At 39.3% G+C, this 21,686-nt stretch overlaps 1 protein-coding gene and 1 long non-coding RNA gene across 5 annotated transcripts in view; one reads left to right on the forward strand and one right to left on the reverse strand.

Annotated features, from left to right (window-relative positions):
* GLIS3 (GLIS family zinc finger 3) overlaps positions 1-21,686 on the forward strand; it is a 544,874-nt gene that overhangs the window by 412,819 nt on the left and 110,369 nt on the right. The window lies entirely within an intron of this gene.
* LOC130016252 (uncharacterized) lies at positions 279-18,950 on the reverse strand. Its single transcript, XR_008791215.1, has 3 exons — positions 18,872-18,950; positions 15,178-15,282; positions 279-492 (listed from the first exon to the last, which is right to left on the reverse strand). It is a non-coding gene; the product is annotated as an uncharacterized LOC130016252 (long non-coding RNA).

The raw sequence follows: 21,686 nt of genomic DNA on the forward strand, positions 1-21,686 counted from the left end.
ACTGGGAGGCTCTATAGAGCATTGGAAATTCATAGACTTTTTAAAGTATAACATGGCTAAAATTCTTTGAAGTCAGAAGTCCTCCATGAAGTAAGAGCAATGCTTAGGGCTTACATAGCTGATAGAACCAGATATGCATTTCTTGGGAAAGCTGTGTAATAGGAATCAGAGAAAATCAGTGATTATTACCTATATTGAAAAGTAACAAGGCTTTTAAGTACAAATAGCTAAAGAAAATTGAATCAGAAAAAAATGACAATAACTTTTTTAGAGATAATGCTTTATTTTAAAAACATCAATTCATTAAAAATCATTTTAGCTCTGTGACTGAAGAGCTAAATTGATTTTAAGTTTTTAAAATTGTTTTAAGTCTTGTCCTGTATGCAGCTGACCTAGGTTCAATCTTCAGCATCTTCTGTTTCCCTCAGCCCTGACATGAGTGTTGCCTGTGTGTAGATCCAGGAGTAAGCCCTGAGCACCAGCAGGTGTGGCCTAAAAACGAACAGACAATAAAAAGCAGCAGAAAATCAGTTTAGCTCTGATTAAAAAGGAAGTAAATCTCTAGAATGAGTAAATGTATAGCACTTGAAACTTAGAAACAGATTTCTTAATAGGTACCATGCATGGAAGTCTGAAAAAAAAAGAAATAAACTAAAACTTACTCTGACATTAGTCAGGATTGAAGAATCTTTTGAAGTTTTATAGAAATTATAATATCTCTTTTGGAAGAAGAGATTCATCCAGTCCACCTAACTTGTTTGCCCAACCTCGTAAGACCTTTTGGAAATGATTGGATGATATGCTTCAAACACCTTAAGAGATGAGGAGTTTACTACCTGTTAAGGAATTTCTTAATAACTGAATATGTAGACTTCAGGACCAACATTATCTTCTGACTATGGAAATATAATATACTGACCTGGCAGTGGCCTTTGAGTGTTTTGTTTGTGTTCAGATAGATTCCTTCATTGAAGGACCTTCATAAAAAATTATAGCAAGTTCAAGACAATTTATATCAAGTGATGGAAATCCATGCCATGGTTAAAGCCTACGGCTATGGTTTTTAGGTTACTGTGGTAACTAAAATCTTGAATTCTTTCATGGTTTATAGGATTTAACACTTGTGTGGGGGAAATGCTCTGTAGTCTTTTTGTTACTTGAGCTTTTTCTTTTCTTTTTTTTTTTTTTGAGAGGTGTTAGCACAATGGCAGTTGAAGGCTCATACCTGGAAAGAACTTGACCTCTTAACTTGAGTTAGAAAAATGCCCAGTTAGAAGCATTTTTTAGATATTCTTAATTGCGTGCAAACCCACTTTTATAAGTCAGTGAATAAAATAACTTTCCTTTAGGCATATAGTTAAATTTTATTATTTGAACCTTAGTAAATTGCTAACAGATGATGATAATAGCAGGAATTATCATTAACAATGATAATAGATTATCGTTCCATATAGATTGACTATATTCCTAGATTTTAGAACAACACTGGCATGATTAAATAATTTAATAATGTAAATAATGCAAATTTAATAATGTAAATAATTTAATAATGTAATACAGAAGATGCATAATATTCTTAAAATAGCACACCATCATTTTTACTGTAAACTGTATTCAGTGAGAAAATTTAATGATTTTTGTCATTATTTGCATATTTCTTATAAACTCCAATTGGTAAGTTATGTGCTTTTTTTTTTGAAAAAAAGAAAACGCTTTTGTTGAGTTCTTCCCCCTCTAAATATGAGGGGGAAATTAAGTCATTCACCATCCTCAAGTGTTAATATAATAACAGTATGTAAAGATCAAAACTTTTGAGATGGTAACAATAGCCATGAAAATGAAGGACCATGTAAGTGGCGTATGAGGACCAATAAGCAGCAGCATGATATTAGGTTTAAGAAGGTACCAGAAACTTAGCTAATAGGTACAGACACATAACATAATATTTAAAGAATTGGTAATGGTTTCTATTGTCCAGAGACAATGGTTTGTTTCAATTTCTGCATAAAAGAACTGTAGTTCTGATTGTGTGAAAGAATCTTGAAACCCATCTTCAAATTCAATTTAAAAAAGAAAACCACACCTCAAGGTTACAAAATAATAGATTTTTAGGCAATTTTCAGATAACCTTCGACTAGATAATGAGCGTAGACTTCCTCGAATAGTAGTATAATCTAATGTCAGATGTTTCAAGACTCTCTTAATTTTTTTACATAAAATCAGGGGGTATTGCCCCTCAAAAGACTTAACCTTTGATACATTGCTTCCTGCTGATGGTTGAACTGGATTTGGTTGAGTCTCTTTGAGACCTTTACTTTAGAAATTTTAACCTTTTTAATCTGAAAACGTTTTAAATCTATGATGAATTGATTTGTGGAAATTGAAATGTTGAAAGTTGCTCTGGCCAGTAAGAAAAAAGAAATGTCACTCTTAGGAGAAGTGCCGATAAACCTGAAATCAACCGTCCACATTTTCAAAGCTTGCGCAAGCATACCAGTGTGTAATATTTACATGATTCAATGTTGTTACTAGACCTTGGAGAGAGTCTAATTACTAACTCACATCAGGGCTTGGTATTTGAAATATTTCCTGGCAGCAATCATAAGAAAAAAAAGTAAGAAACAATAAACCTTTTAAGGCAGAATTAAGATTATTTACGACTTTAATTAAAAATTGAAAACTGGCATTATTTCAAAAAAGCCTCTACAAAAATGTGAATTCATCAAAAATGACCATAAAAATTCCAAGGTGATAAAGGCACAGTGGAGTAATGGTCCCAGCCCTAGGGAATTGTTTTGTTGAAAAGAATAAAACCCTTTTCTGTCACACCCTGTTAGTCATGGACTCCTTTAATATACCCTGCCTTCCTCTAATCCTCTTTTTAGCCTCCCCCTAGACACTAAATGACATTATTTTGGTCCTAATGTTTCTGGCTTTATGAGGCCTTTCTCAGAAATCAGGCCCAGTAACAAGGCACTCTCAGCCTTCAGGGGGTGCCGAGGTCTCTAAGTATTGCCCTGGCCGTGGGCTTGTGGCTCTGTTCCCACACCTGTCGATCCTGTTTAAAGCTAAGACAAAGCTGAGTATCTCAGCTAAATATTATTTAAGATGGGAATAAGAAGAGGGGAAGCACTCTCCTGCAAAGGATAATTTGGCTCATTGTATGCGGAAAGTAACTTTTCTCTTTGCCTAATGCGTGCACACCCACACATCCCATCAGCTGATGTGCCCACGTCTTTCAAATGTGCTTTGCAAATCTCAGGTCCATTAGACAGAGGGCTATACAGATAAACCAGTAGGGAAATACACACGTCACCTGCTGTGGCCTCGGGTGGGGATAGCATTTAGTCTGTAGAGCAAAAGGCCAAATCTGCCCTTCAATCTTGTCTGAGAGTGGGAGACGACTGCAACATTTGTGGGATATTAAAAAAAAAAAACAGTATGAGACTAACACCCACGAACAGTAGAAAGAGGGCTAGGACGAATGGTCTGTGCTTGGAAGCCCGCCTCCAGGGCTGGGGGAGAAGGCAGTTGGGATAGAGAAGGGACTATGATGACAATGATGGTTAGAAGGGATCGCTCGGGATGGGAGATGTGTGCTCAAAGTGGATAAAGGACCAAACATGATGGCCTCTCTGTCCCTGTCTTGCAAACCATAAAGCTCAAAAGGAGAGAGAAAGAGGGAGAGAGAGAGAGAGAGAGAGAGAGAGAGAGAGAGAGAGAGAGAGAGAGAGTGCAAGGGATGAGAAAGAAAGGAGGGAGAGAGAGACAGACAGAGAGAGAGAGAAAGGGATGAGAAAGAAAGGAGGGAGAGACAGAAAGAAAGGGATGAGAAAGAAAGGAGAGAGAGAAAGACAGACAGAGAGAGCCTGCCATAGAGGTGGGGGGGGGGGGCTGGCAGGAGGAACGCAGGGGATATTTCTGGTGGAAAAGGGACACTAGTGGAGGGACGGGATAGGTTTAGAACATTGTATGACTAAAACCTAATCACAAAAGCTTTGTAATTATATCTAACGGTGATCCAATAAAAAAATAAATAAGTAAATAAAAATTTATTTTTTAAAAAAGAGAAAGCTAAAGCAATAGGCCACTTGAAATTCTCCCTTGCTTTATCAGAACTTTTTATTCTCATCTCTGAAGTCCATACGCAGGGGTGTTCTTTCAGTTCTCGCCTATTATCCAAAAGGACTTTTTAGAAGTGAATGCAAAGAATCCTTGACCAAAATTTTAAAGAGACACAAATCTTTTGTTAAGTTCACACTTCCACAGAAACTCAGAACTTTGGATGTGATTTGTGAAATGTTTGTTAAATGTCCACCTTTGACCGATAGTAGTTGATGACTTTGGCAACCTCAATACAGGTTGGTATTTAAAAAAATAAAATAAAAAAGCACAACATTGAAACCTGTGAATGCAATGTATCTGCATTTCCTACTAAGAGAACAGCTCTGGTTAACTTTCGGACTAAAATAAAGCAGCTGATTTAATGAAACTCTCTTCATGCTAAAGTGGAATTCTTTGAAATCTGTTCAGTCACCACCACGGCAAACTCAAAACTACCCACAGTTTCTTTATGTACTGTGTATGCTCACATCTGTGCAGTTGAGAATGAGAAATGATGTATCTTCCCCTAAATGGAAGCAAAAAAAAAAAAATGAAAGAGCAGGTGAGATTCATTCTTCTCTCAGTTTTCTATCATTATTTACAGGGCAAACAGTATGTACGATCAGGTATCTTCCCAAATGTGGATAATCTTTCCCTCCCCACCTCATCCCGCCCTCCCTTCTTTCCTTCCTTTCTTCCTCCTCTCCCTTCCTTCTTCTACCTCCCCTCTTTTTCCCTCCTTTATTCCATTTCTTCTCTCAGGATTAAATTAAAAACCATTACTACTCTTAGTGGAATTTTAGTGATATGCATATTCATGACCATTCAATTCAGTGTGGACTAGCTCCATTATACCCCCATGTTTCTCTCACAGTTAATAAATCATGTCGGAAGGTGAGTGAGAGTAATACTAGTATAGGGGTAATGTTAAAACAGCACTACTACTTTTTTAAAAGCTGGGTCATATTTAACTTCTATTCTTTACCAATTGTTCCTGATCAATTGCTTAAGTCATACGTAAAAGGATGGTATTGTCCTGTCTGAATATCCTGATGCCTGAGGTAACAGTAACTGATTTCAAGATAGGCACTGGTGGTGGTGGTGGTGGGGGGGGGGGGGGGGTTATGCTTTTGTAAAACAAATAATTCCGGTTAAAAATAGCTATACTAATTATAATGAAATTTAAATGATAAAAACAAGTATTTTTAAACTTAACCTTACGCCAATAGGCATGAACTGGAGTTGAAACCAATCTCTTGCTTCTTTGTGAAAACCTAGTGGTGCCAGTGCTGCTTTCTAAAGTATTTTTCAGTTCTGCTGCACAGTAATGCAGCTACTAAAACGGAATTGAGAATTCGCATTTTTGTGGTGGTGTGCTGGAAGAGTAGGGTGGTTTATCCATGAGAAGAAGCAATTAGGAAAAAAGCTCCCTTTCTGGAACAATCGGAATAGATGGCTTCAGCCTTGTAAATACAGGAGCAACAATAAAAAGCTGATTTGGGGAGGTCATTTAAAAAAATGACAGTGTCATTTAAAAAATTTTATTTATCTATTTTATTTTTAGTTGAATCACAGTGAGATGCACAGTTACATAGTTGTTTATGATTGGGTTTCAGTCATACAATAGCCAACACCTGGCTCTTCACCAGTGTATATTCAGTCCCACCACCGGTGTCTCAATGTCCCCAGTCTCCCTCCCATCTCCGCCTACTCCCTCTCTCCCTCTATCTCTCTCTATCTCTTTCTCTCTCTTTTGGGCATTATGGTTTGCAATACAGATACCGAAAGGTTATCACTGCAATCTCTTTACCTATTTTCAACACAGTTCTTTTCCAGAGTGACCATTTCAACTACCATTGTCTTACTGATCCCTTCTCTATCCTAAGTGCCCTTTGTTCTTCACACTTTTGTGGCAAGCTTCCACCCAATGACCAGTTCTCCTGGCCCCTGATTTCCCTGGTCTTGAATATTAGTCCCACACTATTTTTCTATGTCCCACAAATGAGTGCAAGTCATTCTATGTCTGTCTTTTTAAAATAGGTGCTACCCTCATACCCAAGCACAGGGGACTATTCCCAGCACACTCAGTGGTGCCCGGGTTCTGGGGATATCATGCAGTACCAAGGATCAAACCCAGGGCATCCTGCATACAAAGCATGTACTCTATCCAGGATTTTTAACCCATAAAGCAAATTTCCTAAAGTGTATTCTGTGGAATATATTCCACGAGATGTTTATTATTAGGTATTCTTACTTTTTAAAGATGTTTTGGTAAGGGGGCCACACCAAGCAGGGCTCAGCACTTACTCTTGGATCTGTGGTCAGGGATCACTCTTGGTAGTACTCAAAGATCATAGGGGGTGTCGGGGATTGAGCCCCATTGTCTTCCGTGCAAGGCAAGTGCCTTATCTGCTATACTTTCTCTCTGGCCCAATATTCTGACTTTTTAAAGTTTTGTTTTTCCTCGTTAATTATATTTATCAAATACTGAGTAATATTCACAGTGACTTTCTACTTCCAAGAATACGCAGAGCCTTGACTATTTCAGTGTTCGGAGGAAGATACTATTAAGCATGACTCAAAGTATGTTTTCCACTGGGGCATCTCCTAAAACTACGCTTGTAGATTATTTGAGATAGACCACCTGACCTAATTTCTGCTCCACAAATCTTTTCCCATCAGTAAATACTTAATTAAGCACACACTGGGTAGATACACAGATGCAGGAGTATCTAAAACAGATATTTACTGTGTGTCACATTGTCTTGACGACTTTAGAAATAGAAAAAAAAAAGTAGCTGCAAGACTTTCATTGGCACTTAAGTCAGATGCTACACCGTCTGGTCTGAACATCTTTTTCAAGAACCTGGTCCCACTTAGATCACAGCAGTAGATGTCGCTAAAAATGCTCTTTCCCACAGCCTGTCCTCCAAAGCAGTGGGCTTAAAGGGAGTGGATGCTGGACAGTAGAATGTCTAGCTTAACGTTTCCCATTTAAGAAATGACTCAGATGATCGGAGTTCATGATTTACCCTGCACTCAGCTTGGGGAGGCCTTGTGCAAGCTCTCAGAATTTAGACACAAAAGCTGAACCTGCCCTCTCAAAGATTCCATTTCAGCAAGAGACATATGGAGACGATGTGTTTCTAGTGCAGTACGAAAGATGCTGTGTTGAGATGTATTTCTGGAACACGGTATCTGGGAATTACTTTGTGAATGACAGAACCTTGTGGAGTTTTATGTTTTTAAGTTTGAAAGCAGTAGAGATATCTGTGGATTTTATTTTTGTTTCTTGCTTCTATAACAACTTTGTTATACATGACAATGAAGTTTTGTCTCTTTTTCCCTGAAAATTCTTAATTGAGACAAATATAGGGGTCATAGCACAGCTCTGGCCACTTATGTAAGGAGTGAGGACCTATGGCAAATGTTCTAATGGGCTCTAGAGAGCCTAACACAGCAACTTGATGTACATAATTCCTACTAGATACTTGCTTTTTTCCCGATCGTTGGGCAGATAGAAGCCCTCTAAACTTCTCATCTCCTAGATCTCACCAGACTTTGTAGATTATCCTTGAAAATTTCTATGGAATAAGGGCATTTAGCTTGACTCTGCTGTATAAATAGAGTGTCCTAAAATAATCATAACCCAGCTCAGCTTGTTATGTCCCTCTCGGGTTTTGATTTGTCTCCTTCTCTCAATCACTCCTGTTCTTCATGCAGTGTTGGCTCCCTGTGCTAGTACTCTCGATTTTCCTGTTCAGCTGTGCTGAATCTTGTCTTTTGGTGCTCATGGGCAGTATTTCCCCATTTGTATCTTAACTCTCTGAACTGTGAGGATTTATTTTCAGGGCGACTTCACACACGGGCTTGGATAAGCCTAATGTAAAAGCTTTTCATGGCGGATCCAGGGCAGGTGGCCTTGTCTTAGAGTTGTGTTTGGATTGGATGTCAGGAGGTGTGGGCTGCTTCTAAGCAGTGCCACAAATTGCTTTGTGACTTAGCTTGGGTTACATTCCCTTCGTTTTTCCATTTCCCCATCTTTACAACTAGCTTGAAAGGCAACACTCGGTCTCAGAGGTAAGAGGGTAGCTATTTCAGTAGAAAGTATTGTTATATCACATGCCTGCAAAGCCAGGGCAGTTTATTGTGACCTACCACGGAACAACAGTGTCCTTGGAAAGATTTTATTCCCTGAGACTGAATATTCGTTTAGGTGGAGTCGTCTTTCAGTGATTACTATGGCAAGTCTTTTTAGGCCATGTGGGTGCTTGGAGGATAGGAGGAGGAGGCTTGCCAGGCGGGGGGCAGGGGCAGAGTATTGGGGGGTGAGGTAGGCAAGGGCTGGGAATGTCAGTCAAGTGAGAAATCATAAGGTCCTGGGTTGGTTCCTAGCAGAGCCTCTTGAGCACCTCTGGGTATGACCCTAATGACCTCCAAGTGTAACCCAAGTAAAACTAAAATGACCCAGACAAGGGAAAGTAAATGGAGACCCAAAGGAGGGAATTAAAGGCAAACTAACTTGTGATATATTGTCCAACTTAGGGATTATCAACTGGGTCTATGTACCATAAGGGAAGTTCCTGCGTGGATGACTGTAAGCTTTAAGAAGCTTATCCAGTCCCCAAGATTGCATGCAAACTCTTTTCTCAGGAGAAGATCCATTGATTACACTGACTCTAAAGAAAACTCTCTAAATCTCAGGGATAGGAGATCTCACAGTGATCAGGGCACATGCCTAAGATACACCGAACCTCAGCCTGATTCCAAGCACCACACGGTTTTCTGAGCACTACCAGATGGGGCCCTTGGGGCACCAGCACCACCAGAACACATCACATCCTTGGGTCTCTGAACTGCTGAAATCACTGGTGGGGTCCCTGGTACCTCCTAAGCACTTAAGAGACCTACCCACCCCACCCCCCAAATAATCAACCTTCTGAAGACAGAATATTAAAAATTAAAAAAATATATAAAGGTTACGAGGAAATGCTGAAAGGTTTTCTTGTGTCTATTAAAGGTTTTCTTGTGTAATGGAATCACAGGAAGTTTACCTGTTTCCACATTTATCAAATTGTACATGCATAATTAATATATGAAGTTCCTTAAGAATAATTTTACCTTAATAATGCTTTTTAAAACAGGACCCTCTGAGCCACAAGATACACGAATTTTCTAAGACGGTTTCACTTGATTGTAGTTATAACACCTCCCAAACTTTGTCCACTTAAGAATTTCTGCTTCTCAGTTCCAGAAATATTGACTTCCATTTATCTGCACTCAGTGTATCAGACACTCTGTTAAGTACTTCAATGGTAAGATATGGTCCTTTACTATGATGCAATCAGAGATGTTAATACTATTGCTTGACAAGACGTGGGCTGATTGTGTAAATGGCCAAGTGTGGAGTGTCGATTAACTAGAAACAGTTGCATTAGTTAGGCTGGTATGCACTTCTATAAGATCTAATGGAGGACTGAAGAGTAATGGTTTTAATGAAAATGAGTGGATATGAAGCGCTGATTGAATACCAGGAAGGAAAGGAGGGAAAGAGTTAGGATAGGGGCTGGAGTGATAGCACAGTGGGTAGGGCATTTGCTTTGCACACAGCCAACCCAGGTTCGATTCCCAGTATCTCGTATGGTCCCCTAAGCAACGCCGGGAGTAATTCCTGAGTGCAGAGCCAAGAGTAACCCCTGTGCATCGCCAGGTGTGACCCAAAAAGCAAAAAAAAAAAAAGAAGAAGAAGATAACCCCAGTGTTCCTAACTTCTGGGAGTCAGGGGGCTCACACGGTGGAATATTTTTCTCCTCAAGTAAACCTCTGCCCTGCTGTTAAGGACTCTGGACCAATTTGATTAGGCCCACCAGGATATTAAAACATAATTCCCCTTACTTAAAAATAAACTTATTTCAGATGTTAATCTCATCTTAAAACTACATTCACAGCAATACTGAGATTTGTGTTTTATTGCTTAACTGGAAAGTAAGTTCTAGCCAAGTGAACACATAACACTGACCATCACACACACACAAACTAAAATTCATTATGTTAAAATTTAACTGAGGTTACTTTATTTGAAGGTGACACTAGCCACATGAAAATGGGACATGGTGAACCTCAAAGTATGATGTCCATTAATGCAGATAAATTCACTAGATAAATAGAAGGAAATGAATTAACAAGTATATTTTCTTACATCTACTCCTTTTTGTAACACTGTTAGTAGTTTAAAGTAAATAGGTTCATGCCATTTAAAGACACGGGGCTAGAGAGTAAAGCAGATTATACTGCAAGCAAATAAATCAACTTTTTAAAAACATGTATTATGTATCAGAATTTAACCATCACACTCATAATATGGGAGCTCTTAAATCAGCCGGGGGGGGTTTTACGTCACAAGATTATGTCATGTTTGTTAATAACGTGTATTTATAGAATATCACATGAAATTAAGTAGAAAACTTAGAGAAGGTGCTTGGTGTATTATATCTGACAAAGTTAGCTCTTACTGTTGATTACATTATTTTGTCTACTAAGGGTTTCTAAGAGAGAAAAAAATGTCATTGTTAAATTTTCAGTGAGTTGGTTTGCTCTAGTTCAGACTCCACTGCTAATTTGTTTTCCTCTCAAAAATTTCATAGCTGTCTAAAAATAATTAATGATAAGTGAGATCAGAATAGAGCTGTGAATTTATCCACTTTGTTTTTCCTTCCTCGGCACTGCCAGGAGTGATCCCTGAACACAGCCAGGAGGAATCCCTGGGTATCACAGGGCGTGACACAAAAATTAAAATTAAATTTCATGCAGACATTCTATTTAAAGGCCTGTTTTTATACATACAGCGAGCCATGTCTGGATGGGAAAGAAAGTCCTTCCATTTGTATGTTCTTCCATAGATATTCTTCCATTATTGTTGTTTTGTTTGGGTCACGTATGGAAGTGCTCAGGTCTGGAAATGCTCAGGGCTTGCTCTAGACTCTGTACTCAGGGGACCATATGCAGTGACAAGGATCAAATCCAGGTTGGCCACAGCAAGGCTAGTGCCTTCCTACTGTACACTCTCTCTGCCCTGCAAATACTCTAATAAGAAGGGAGCTGGAGGGTGTCTATTTCATGCTAAGGAGTTTAACTTTTATGACTGTTTTGTTTTGTTTTCTTTGGGGGCTAGACCCAGCCATGTTGAGAGGTCGCTCCTGGCTCTAGTTTCAGGGACCACTGCTGGCAGACTCAGGGGACCATGTGGGGTGCTGGGGATCAAACCTGGGTGGGCCTCCTGCAAGGTATGCACCCTATTCACTGTCCTGTCATTCCAGCCCTTAGGCTCATTGTAAACCTTGTTTTCTGGTTTTCCTTTTAGAGGATTTCTCATATCCTTTCTAACTCTTCAGTCCAGTGTTTTCTCCTGTGTAAGTTATCTGCCCATTTCTTCTGCAGATACACTTCTGTATGACTCAAATCCCTATTTCACCAGTGTTTTAATGCTATAAGCTCAAAGAAGTTGGTTATCATGTCTTAACTGCAAGCCCTCCTCTGTGAAATCCAAATATTAACCGCAGTCCCAAGAGTTGATTGTAGTTGTTGATGAAAAAGCACATGCTTATTGCCCGTGACAGCCCCACATGTAGACTACACTCAGACCATTAAGGAGGACGTAGAGGTGGCTGTGACCACAGGACAAAGTGTCATTTTGAGATGTTACAATACAGAGGGAAATAACTTCCAGTTCTGCTGAGAATTCTGTCTTTAATGTTAGTGATTTAAAGAGATGGAGATCAGACAAGAGCAAGAATTTTCCAAGGAGAGATGAGATTTTTCCTTCCCCAGATGGTTTCGTTGAATTCTTGCTTGAGAAGTTAAAGGAACTTGATCTGAGCTTTCTGCAAGACTACACTTGAGTTTTTCATCAAGTGAAATCCACTCTATATTTGAGATGTTTTAATAGTGATTGTGATAATAGTGATAATAAAGAAGGATTTTATTTTGCCTGTATTTAATGCTTTAACATTTCATAGCCATTTGTTATGCATTATTTTTTTCTTTTGGCGTCAGAGTCAGGATGATTTTTTTTATTACTACTTCTACTCTAACTTGTTTCTGAGAAATGAAAAGGCTTAGAAACAGAAAGGGAGCCAAGAATGATGCCACAAGGTGGTATGCTATTTTCGTACTAGCCAAAAGACCTGCAAAATATGTCCCAGAATTAGTCAATGCTGCCTAATATGAAGCTGGCTGTTAAGTCTTGACATACTGTTTGCAATCTTGACATTCCGCAGGACAGTTTTGGCAAAAGATGCTCCTTCCAATGGGCAATCCAGTGCCCTCTTTATAAATACTAACAAAGTGTCAGGTGATGTCTGAAATGTTCACTGTTTCTTCTGTTTGTTGAGTGCAGATTAACTCTTCAGTTAACGGTTAAGAGACTACATACAGATAGCCTCTGCTTTCGTGGGGTTAGTCTTTTGACTACAATAGAAAGACGCTTTTCTGTGAGTGGTTTTCGAGGATGGGTGCTCGCTGCATTGCCATTAAATGAGGCCAGCTGCGGGCACAGCTGGAATCCATCAGAACTGAGTGTATTTACATGGAACCTCTTTCTCTCCACAGCCCGATATGGGTATTCACATTAAAAAGTTGTAAAAAGCTGTTTGTAAAGCATTTTCATGAAATCTTACGCCTTTAAGACAATTGTTAAGTGTTGTTTACCTAGGTTAGTATGTCCGAACAATCTTTCTGTTTCTGAATCGGAAACCTACGTACTGGGGACACCTGCGGCAGCCTCTGGTACTGTGCTGAGAATGCTTTACCTTTCCATAGTGACTTTGCCACTGCATATAGAAATTCTTTGTTGATATCTATAGATCCCTACAATTTTTTTACCAGCTATTTTAGCATTTGGAGCATCTTTGTTTTGGGGCTCTCCATTTCACTCATACGTTAGAATAGTTGTTCTTAATCTTTTCACATCTTCAGATCAGTACCAGTAAGTAGCACTGCACTGTTGCACTGTCCTCCCGTTGTTCATCAATTTGCTCGAGCAGGCACCAGTAACGTCTCCATTGTGAGACTTGTTGTAACAGTTTTTGGCATATCGAATATGCCACGGGGAGCTTGCCAGGCTCTGCCGTGCACGCGGGGCTCTCTAAGAGGGACAGAGGAATCAAACCCGGTTTGGCTGCGTGCAAGGCAAAGGCTCTACCTGCTGTGTTATCGCTCCAGCCCAGGAAGTAAAAATTAAAAATCACTCTTGGGGCTGGAGAGAGAGTACAGCCGGTAGGGCATTTGCCCTGGTTCGATCCCTGGCATTCCTTATGGTCCCCTGAGCACCACCAGGAGTAATTCCTGAGTACAGAGACAGGAGTAAGCCCTGAGCATTGCAGGGTGTACCCTCCAGCCCTATTAAGAAGAAATAACTCTTTGTAGACTGGAGCCATGGTACAATGGTAAGATGTTTCCCGTGTACATGACTGACCCAGGTTCTGTCATATTACATATGGTCCCTGAGCCTTGCCAGGAGTGATCCTTGAATGCAGAACTAGGAGTAAGCCCTGCACATTGCTGGCCATGGCTCCAACAGAACAAAACAAAACAAAGCCAGGAGTAAGCCCTGAGCATTGCAGGGTGAACCACTGCACTGACAAATGCCACTCTTTGTGCGTCAGAGGTGGCTGGATGGGCTGGGACGCATGCAGGAGGCCCTGGTTCCAGCTGCTAGGAGCTTCGCCCAAGCACTGAGCCATGAGGAACTCCTGAGCTTCTCCCGGTTTAAAACAACCAATTAAGCAAGCAGGCCTGAACCCCGTTTTAAACAAATGCAACTTTTTCATACTCAACAGGAAATTTTTCTGGACCTCTACAGAGGGAATATCTGAGGACCAGAGTCCAAAACCAGTGCTGTGAAACACTTCTTTCAGCTGGTGTCACAGGAGATTCATGGTATTATTTATTGACTTTTGAAGCAAGCTTTCAGGCTGAAAAGGTTGACAACATAACCATTGCTCCAACACCTTCCTGCTAAGGTGTTTCTGCTAATGTCCTGCTGAGATGTTTAAATATCAGCCACAATCAAATCTATAATGCTAAAAAGATAATTTCACAGTAATGTGGTATGAATTAAAAATTTAGTATAAATGAAGAGAAGGTGTCTCATTCGATTGGCATGTTGCTGTTCATCGGTTTTCTTGAGATACAACAACTCATCCAGTTCTGACCACTGCATCCAACAAGGTTATTACCAATTTCAAATTTCTCGGTCTCATTCAGAATGTATTCCTGATAGATTCTGCAAAATGTTTTGTTGAATTTGAGGCTCCCTGTAAGTTCAACTTCCACTAATTGATATTTAAAAAGGAAATGGGAATTCTCTGGTTATTCTCAATAACCCCATCCTCAGTCTTACTGAATTTCTTCCTTCTGCTGTATTCACCAACTTCCCAAGCATAGTGTTTAAACTGTCTGGTTGTTAAACACTTGAAATAGTGCAATTAAAGTCAGAAATAAAACTAAATAAATAAATAAATAAGTAAACTCTCTGGTTGTGAGTTGCCATTCTAAGTTTTACCTTTTTTAAATAAGTTGATATTTAAGGTATAATTTATGTTCATTTTCTGAGCCTTATGACTTTGTACTTTCTCAAAGGATATTTATATAATCACATTTACAAGTGTTTTTGGTAGCAGAGATTGTAGATTTAGAATCTGTTGACTTTCTCAGCTAGTTAGGTGGACTCTTTTCATATCCTCTCTCCTGTGCTAAGTTTGATTCTCCTCTCCTGTCTTATAGCCAATAATTAATTCCAAAACATATCTCATTCAGCACTCTCTCATGGGGAAAACAGATTCCATGTAGCAGAGTTGAGAATACTTTATAGTAACGACTTGACATAGGTACATCCCTTTCCAATATTTTTCTATTACATAGAAGCAAATGATAAGGACCCTCTAATTTGACTCTTTGCATCTGCAGTGCTAGGGATCAAGTCCAGGCTCCCATATGTGTAACATTTGGTCTACTGCTATGTCACATCTGAGACTTATCTTGATTTGTTTAGTAATAAATAGTAAAAAGTATTACCTTGATTGTGGAATATAAAGCAACATAATGGGAGATTAACATCCAAGGATAGTAGAGATAAAGACCAGGAGGATTCCTCTACGACTTGGAAGCCGGCTTCACTTGCTGGGGAAAAAGAGAAGGGACTATCAAGCAAAGGATGCCTGGAGGGCTCGCTCGGGATAGGAGATGCGTGCTGAAAGTAGACTCTAGACAGAATATGATGGCCACTTAATACCTGTATTGCAAACCATAATACCCAAAAGGAGAGAGAGAGTAAAAGGGAATGTGCCTGCCACAGAGGTGGGGAAGGGGAGATGGGGATGGGGGGAGGGATACTGGGAACATTGGTGGTGGAGAATGGTGGTAATTCTGGTGGTAAAATCATCCCTGGTGGAGGAATGATTACTCAACCATTGTATGACTGAAACGTAATCACGAAAGTGTCTGAGTATGTGATTATATTTCACGGTGTTTCATTAAATTTTTTTTTAATTATTACCTTGAGTATTTTTCCTCACTGTTTTCAGGGATATTATTGGTTTTGGGGAAAAAAGGAGTCAATATGGAAACCATAGATGAAAACAGATGAGAAGCTGTTAGAAAATAGTATTTTGAGCTGGTGCAGCATCCAAGCACTGGCTATAAGAATTTGGATAATATTTACCCACTGTGGACTTTGAATAGAAATTGTATTTTGAGATGATAGTACAAAGGACATCCTTGACATTTCCGCGTTTCTACATAAGCAAATACAGAAATCAGATCTCATTGCTGTGTACTCAAAAAAGATCCAAGAATGATCTACTCTCCATTCCATCTTTATTCTTGTTTTAAAAACATTCATGATCTTTTTAATGAGAAAGTGTCAGGAGTTGGTTCCCTAATTTCCATTGTATGCACACTCAGACATTGGCACATCTAACATCATGGCATAAATAAGCAAAGAAATCTCACAATTTCTTTGTGTTTCCCTTACCTCCCATTACTACCCAATTATAATGCCCCTCCCTACTGCAGATATGAAACTTAACATTGATCAGGAATTTCAACACAGCAAAGCACAGGCTTGATGGTTCTCATACTCAGTAATAAGTAATAGCAAGAACAAATAGTTTCACATTTAAAACACCCAGTAATAATGGGTGCAATTACCCATTTTAGTCTCTTCTCTTATGTAAGAAAGAGTGAAAACCTGGAATAGGAATATTAAGAATAATAGTAATCTCCAAATATCTGTATAAAGCAATTTTCTGGGAATTTTCTACCTGTTGACATTTTTCCCACTTCATAAAATTGAATCAAGGTTAGTATTCGAAATTTTTTTAATCCCATCCTAGAGATAGGAGACTTGAGTTTGGGAGAAGTTGAATTGCTTGACAGAACACAGTTAAGTAACTGAACTATACTCCAGCTGAGTTTTTCTGCCTCCACGTTTTGTGCTCCTTTAGCAAACATTTTTACTTTTGGCTAACTGGTTTTCCAACATGGAAAATCTTACGATTTATCAACCAGATTTTGGCATGAGGCAGCTCCCAAAAGCTTACAGTGTCCTTCTTTTAGAAGATGATAGCGTGGAAAGTGGGGATCTGACTAAAGCTCTACTCCAAGAAGCCTCTTGTGTTTCATGTACTTCCCTTGAAGTTTTCCAAGCCTGACTTTTAAGCATGACTCCAAACCACACTGGCATCCACAAGGTGGGTAGCTTCCAGTTTTCTCCATCGAAGTGCATTTGGTGTTCCCGTTTCCTCTAAACTAAGGTCAGCTAGTAATGCTCTAATAAGTTCTGAATCTCATGCCTGGGGATCATCCTGAGAACTTATGGGTAGACCCTAATTTTATAGGATGGTGCTCTTGCTGGTTCGTGTGATACTTCTTGAGCTGATTTACTTGAAATTGAGCCTCTGGTATGATCCTAAGATACTGATTTAGGCTAACTCCAATTGACTGTTTAAATAGGAAACCCTGATTTAAAAAAAAAAATAAGTATGCTCTGAACATCCTAGCAAAGATCCTGAATGTGGTCAGATATTTCAAAGGGTCTGAAATTTTACTCAGTGTATGGGAAAATAAATTAGCCTGTCACAGTTTCATGGTTATAGACAGATGACATAAGCTTCTTAGGTCAGAGACAAAGAGGCCTTATTACTCAGAACAATAGTAGAAGCCAGAGTATCATCATTGTCTTGTGCCAGCTTCTTAAGTTCCATTTCCCACAAGATGACACCAAGAGTATAGGTGGTACTTGCATAGTTAGCAGATTGTGTTACAAGAAGGATCTCTTGAGATTAAGTGGCCCCCATTTTTCGTTATGGACATAAGCAAGGCTTCCTTTTTCTAAGGCAGAATTCCTATTACAGTCAATTTTCCAATGTTGTTTGGCACATGGCAGAGTCTGGCAAACTCCCCGTGGCGTACCCAATATGCCAAATACCAGTAACAATGATGGGTCTCATTCTCCTAACCCTGAAAGAGCCTTGAATATGGCACAGGTTTTTAAAAAATCTCAGGGCTAGGACCAAGGAGACGTTACTGGGGCCTGCTGGAGGCAATCGACGAACAACAGGATGGTCGTGATCGTCGTGATCGTTTGGCATAAAGCCATGCTTAAAAACATAGTCTAGAAAGGAATTTTGTATTTCTACTCCCAAGACATGGAAAGACTTGAGATCCTTAGAAAACTGCTTCCTGAAACAAAGAAAGAGACTAATGTTGTTTCCTTTTGATTGCAAATGTGGAAGGACAGCAAAACACTAACCACATCCCTAACCACATCCGGTCCATGGGATGGCCCCACATCTTCAGGATCATTCCAAAGTGATTCCCTAAAGAAAAGATAAATCAAGAAAAGCAGGAACATGGATGTTTATAGGACATGGTTCTAAATTTTGTGGGCTGGTATACAACTCAGACCTTTTTCATACACGTTTATTTCATATTCTATAACACTGCATCTCATGGTTTGTTTGGGAATCAGTTGCCTCTACTTAAATCAGCCATACCATCAATCTGCTTAGGAGTGCCACCATTATAATCATTATTCCTATCTTTAGACTATCTCTAGAGATCCCTATGTAAGTTTTTCATAGGGATCTGTTGGTTTTATTGGCAGTATGAGATTAGAAGAAATTTTTCACTTTGTTGGTTTTATTGGCAGTATGAGATTAGAATTTTTAAAAATTGAGTATACTTGTACCTGGGAAATGTAGTTCCAATAGAATTTGGAGAAAGTGTTAAAAATTGTTGTTTTAAACCATAGATGAATCAAGAAATGAAAAACTAATCACTAGAGAATTGAAGAGAAAAAATAATTGGGTTCTAGAGAGATAGGACAGCTATATCTTGAGTGCTTTCCTTGAAGTCAAGTTTTTATTTTCCTGACATTGCATATGGTCCTCCAGGAATACCTGTGTGATCCTTGAGCTCTGAGCCAGGAATATGCCCTGAGCACCAGTTGTGTAGCCCCAAAACTGAAAGGGAGGGAAGGAGGGAGGGAAAAAAATAAAAGAAAATGAATTGAATGGAGTTTTGAACCTCACTATTCATCCTGAAGCCTACCTTGCTATTGGTTGGACTTTATGAAAATGCATCTTTTCTATTGTAGAGATTGATGGGAAGGAAGAGGGTAGAAAAGGCTGGGGGTCAAAAGGTACAAACTTTCAGCTATCAAATAAACTTGTCCTTGGACTATAATATAAAATACAGGAATAGATACCTTTAAATGGAGTTGTACTCTTCCATCTCCTTAGTTTTCCTTGGCTTTTGAAAGGCATTGGAGTCATTATATTCTAAAGTGAATGCCAAGGGAGTTGTTTGTAAAGGAACAACTCAAATGCAGTTGTGTTTGTTCACTTGTCAATGTCACCCTTCCTTTTCAACACCCGACTCAGCATCAGCTGTGTGCCCTCTACATGAGGTCTCCCTCACTCTGATAATACTCGTTGATTGTGGCTATCTCCTCTTTCGCCACACTTCCATGCAGATAATGTCACTGAGAACACCAGTGACTTTGGATACAGAGCAGTGATATTTACATTGACATGGTCAAGTTAACTTTGTGGTTGTGAAAGCTTTGGTTTTTCATTTCCTGGCTGGTATTTGCAGTGTGGAATTGCAACACTGCATTTACGTGCATTTTTGCCTTTAAAATGTTCTGTGGTGTTGCAACATTTGAGAAATTCCCAGGGACCCTTAATCTTCTTACAAACACTCATTTGTAAAGGAAGGACTGGTTCTCTATCTCAGGGTAATCTTGTGCCACTGCTGCATAATTTTGATTTTGCATTGTGTATCTTGTGATTGTCTCTGTGCTGTCTTTAGTTCAAGTTTCACTCTTCAGGATACCAATAAAAGGACAAAGGGGGAAAAGGATTTTTTTAAAAAATCAAGCTGCCTCAAGAGCAATTGAACGTAAAGCAGCTTCATATTGTTTTCCACAAACTCTCGTTTGAAATATTTTATTAATGCAAAGAGACCTGCTTTCAGGGGTAAGGACCAGTGAACAGTAGCCATGGCAACCAGGAAGCCATTTGGGAGGAGAAAAAAAATGCAGTAAAGAGTAAGTGTTTTAATCCTTAACTTTAATCCCTTTACTTCCTGTTCTCAAAATGAAATATAAATCAGGCACCATGGAGCGCTGCAATTTTTCCCTGAAAAGGATGTTGGCAAAAGAGGATTAGTAATGGACAGTCGTGTTTAAGGAATTTAATCACACAATTTGTTGTAAAACTTTTGAGACCACGAGTGACCAGTTCCTTTGAGTAGCGTCAATGGGAAACAACAAAACATACTTTGAAACTGATTACAGAGTTGGCACAGGGGGACACCCCTGTTTGCTATTATTGTTACATCATTTCAGTCTGTGGTAATGACATGAGAAACCAAAGAGTTTGCTTCCTTCTCCCCAGTGGGGAGGAATAAGGCTGGGGTTGTCTCATAGGTAGAATAAAGATATTCTTTTGATCTTCAAAATGCTAGGGAAAATTTAGTTGCCAGTATTTCATACATAACCTCTCCTTGATGTGTGATTACTACAGGAGTTTCACAAAGACGTGTGCTTTTCTTTGTCAACAGTCTCTTGCATTTTTGCTAAAAAGCTTAGATGGTACTTTCTGTGGAGAATGAAAGCAAGATTCTCAGGATAGAGTACTGTTCTTCCTTGCTACCTCTTGATTTTGTTTCTTAGATTTTTCGGCTACATGGAGTGCTGCTGACTTGTTAATTTCTGGTTTAAGAAATATGCCCGATTCTCTTTCTTTAAAATAAGACCCAGAATACAGCCTTTCCATGCGGCTTCAGATGTTTCTTTGATTCAACCCTTCTGTTTTGCCAGCTTCAATTTTGATGGATTATTGGAATAAAAGAAAGATGCGCGCTTGTTTGTTTTCTTTCTTTCTTTTCTTTCTTTTTTTAAATCGTGGAGGTTTTGGATCACACCTCACACCCAGAATTGCTCAGGGCTTATTCCTAGCTCTGTGCTCAGGGATCACTTTTGGCAGTGCTCAAGGAACAGATGCAGTGCCAGAGATTGAACTCTGATAGACTATGTGAAAGGCAAACACCTTAGCCCCTGTACTGTCCTGTAAGCTGTGTCTTGTGGAACTTTCTTTTTTCTGGGGGGGGAGGGTGGAATAAATAAGAATTTCTTTGATAAATTTATTTCTAGTGGACTGAAAGTTATCAGCATACAAGGCTCTTTGTAGGGGGTCTGAAGTAGCTACAACTTGTACCAGCTTCCTACAGTGTCAGAATAGCAAATGACTTCCAATAAAAGCATCTTCCCAAGTGGGCGCTAAAAATGATGACAGACAAGCAACATGAGGTCTAGAACATTAAAAAGTGAAGTTACACACAGCTAACCACTGAGTCTGGAATTTCTGTAGATCTTGAGAACAAGCGCATATAAGCTTAGACCTGCAGATGGCAGAACATCTGGGGAAGAAAAATCGTCTCGTGTTCTTCAGCTGAGAGAACAACATGCACTGTTGATAACAGCTATTTCTGCTTTCTCACCTTGACCTAGTCTCATTTCTCTCAATTCTCTCAGAACCAGTGTGACTGGCATAGTCCAGGACCAAGTTTCTCAGATGTTATTCTTGCAGTAAAAGAGTCTGCTGTCAGCCTAATCAACTTTCTATACTTCTCGTGATGTCTGTCTCTCTGCATAGAAATTTTTTGAGAAGGGATTAGGGCCTAATCACAGGGATGACAAGGAGAAAGGCAAAATGATGTAGTATATAAAGAAGGAATAGTGGAATGACTAAACACAAAAATTAGTTTGACAGAGACTGCAAAGCCCGTTCTGAAGTCTACAGGAAGATTGTAGGAACTTTGAAGTCTAGTTCTTGCCTTGTGTCTCATCTTAAGAGAACTCCGAAACAAGTCTCCTTTGAGACTCATGCAATTCACAGATCTCTCTAAGACATACAGTCCTAAGAAGAGAGAAGGGAGATTACCTTCAGTAAAATAACTTCTGTTCATTGACAAAAATAAGTTCTGTTGGTGACATTTATGTCAGGGATTGGAGGAAA

Source organism: Sorex fumeus, unplaced genomic scaffold, assembly GCF_029834395.1.
Source record: "Sorex fumeus unplaced genomic scaffold, SorFum_2.1 ptg000149l, whole genome shotgun sequence".
Taxonomy (NCBI): domain Eukaryota; kingdom Metazoa; phylum Chordata; class Mammalia; order Eulipotyphla; family Soricidae; genus Sorex; species Sorex fumeus.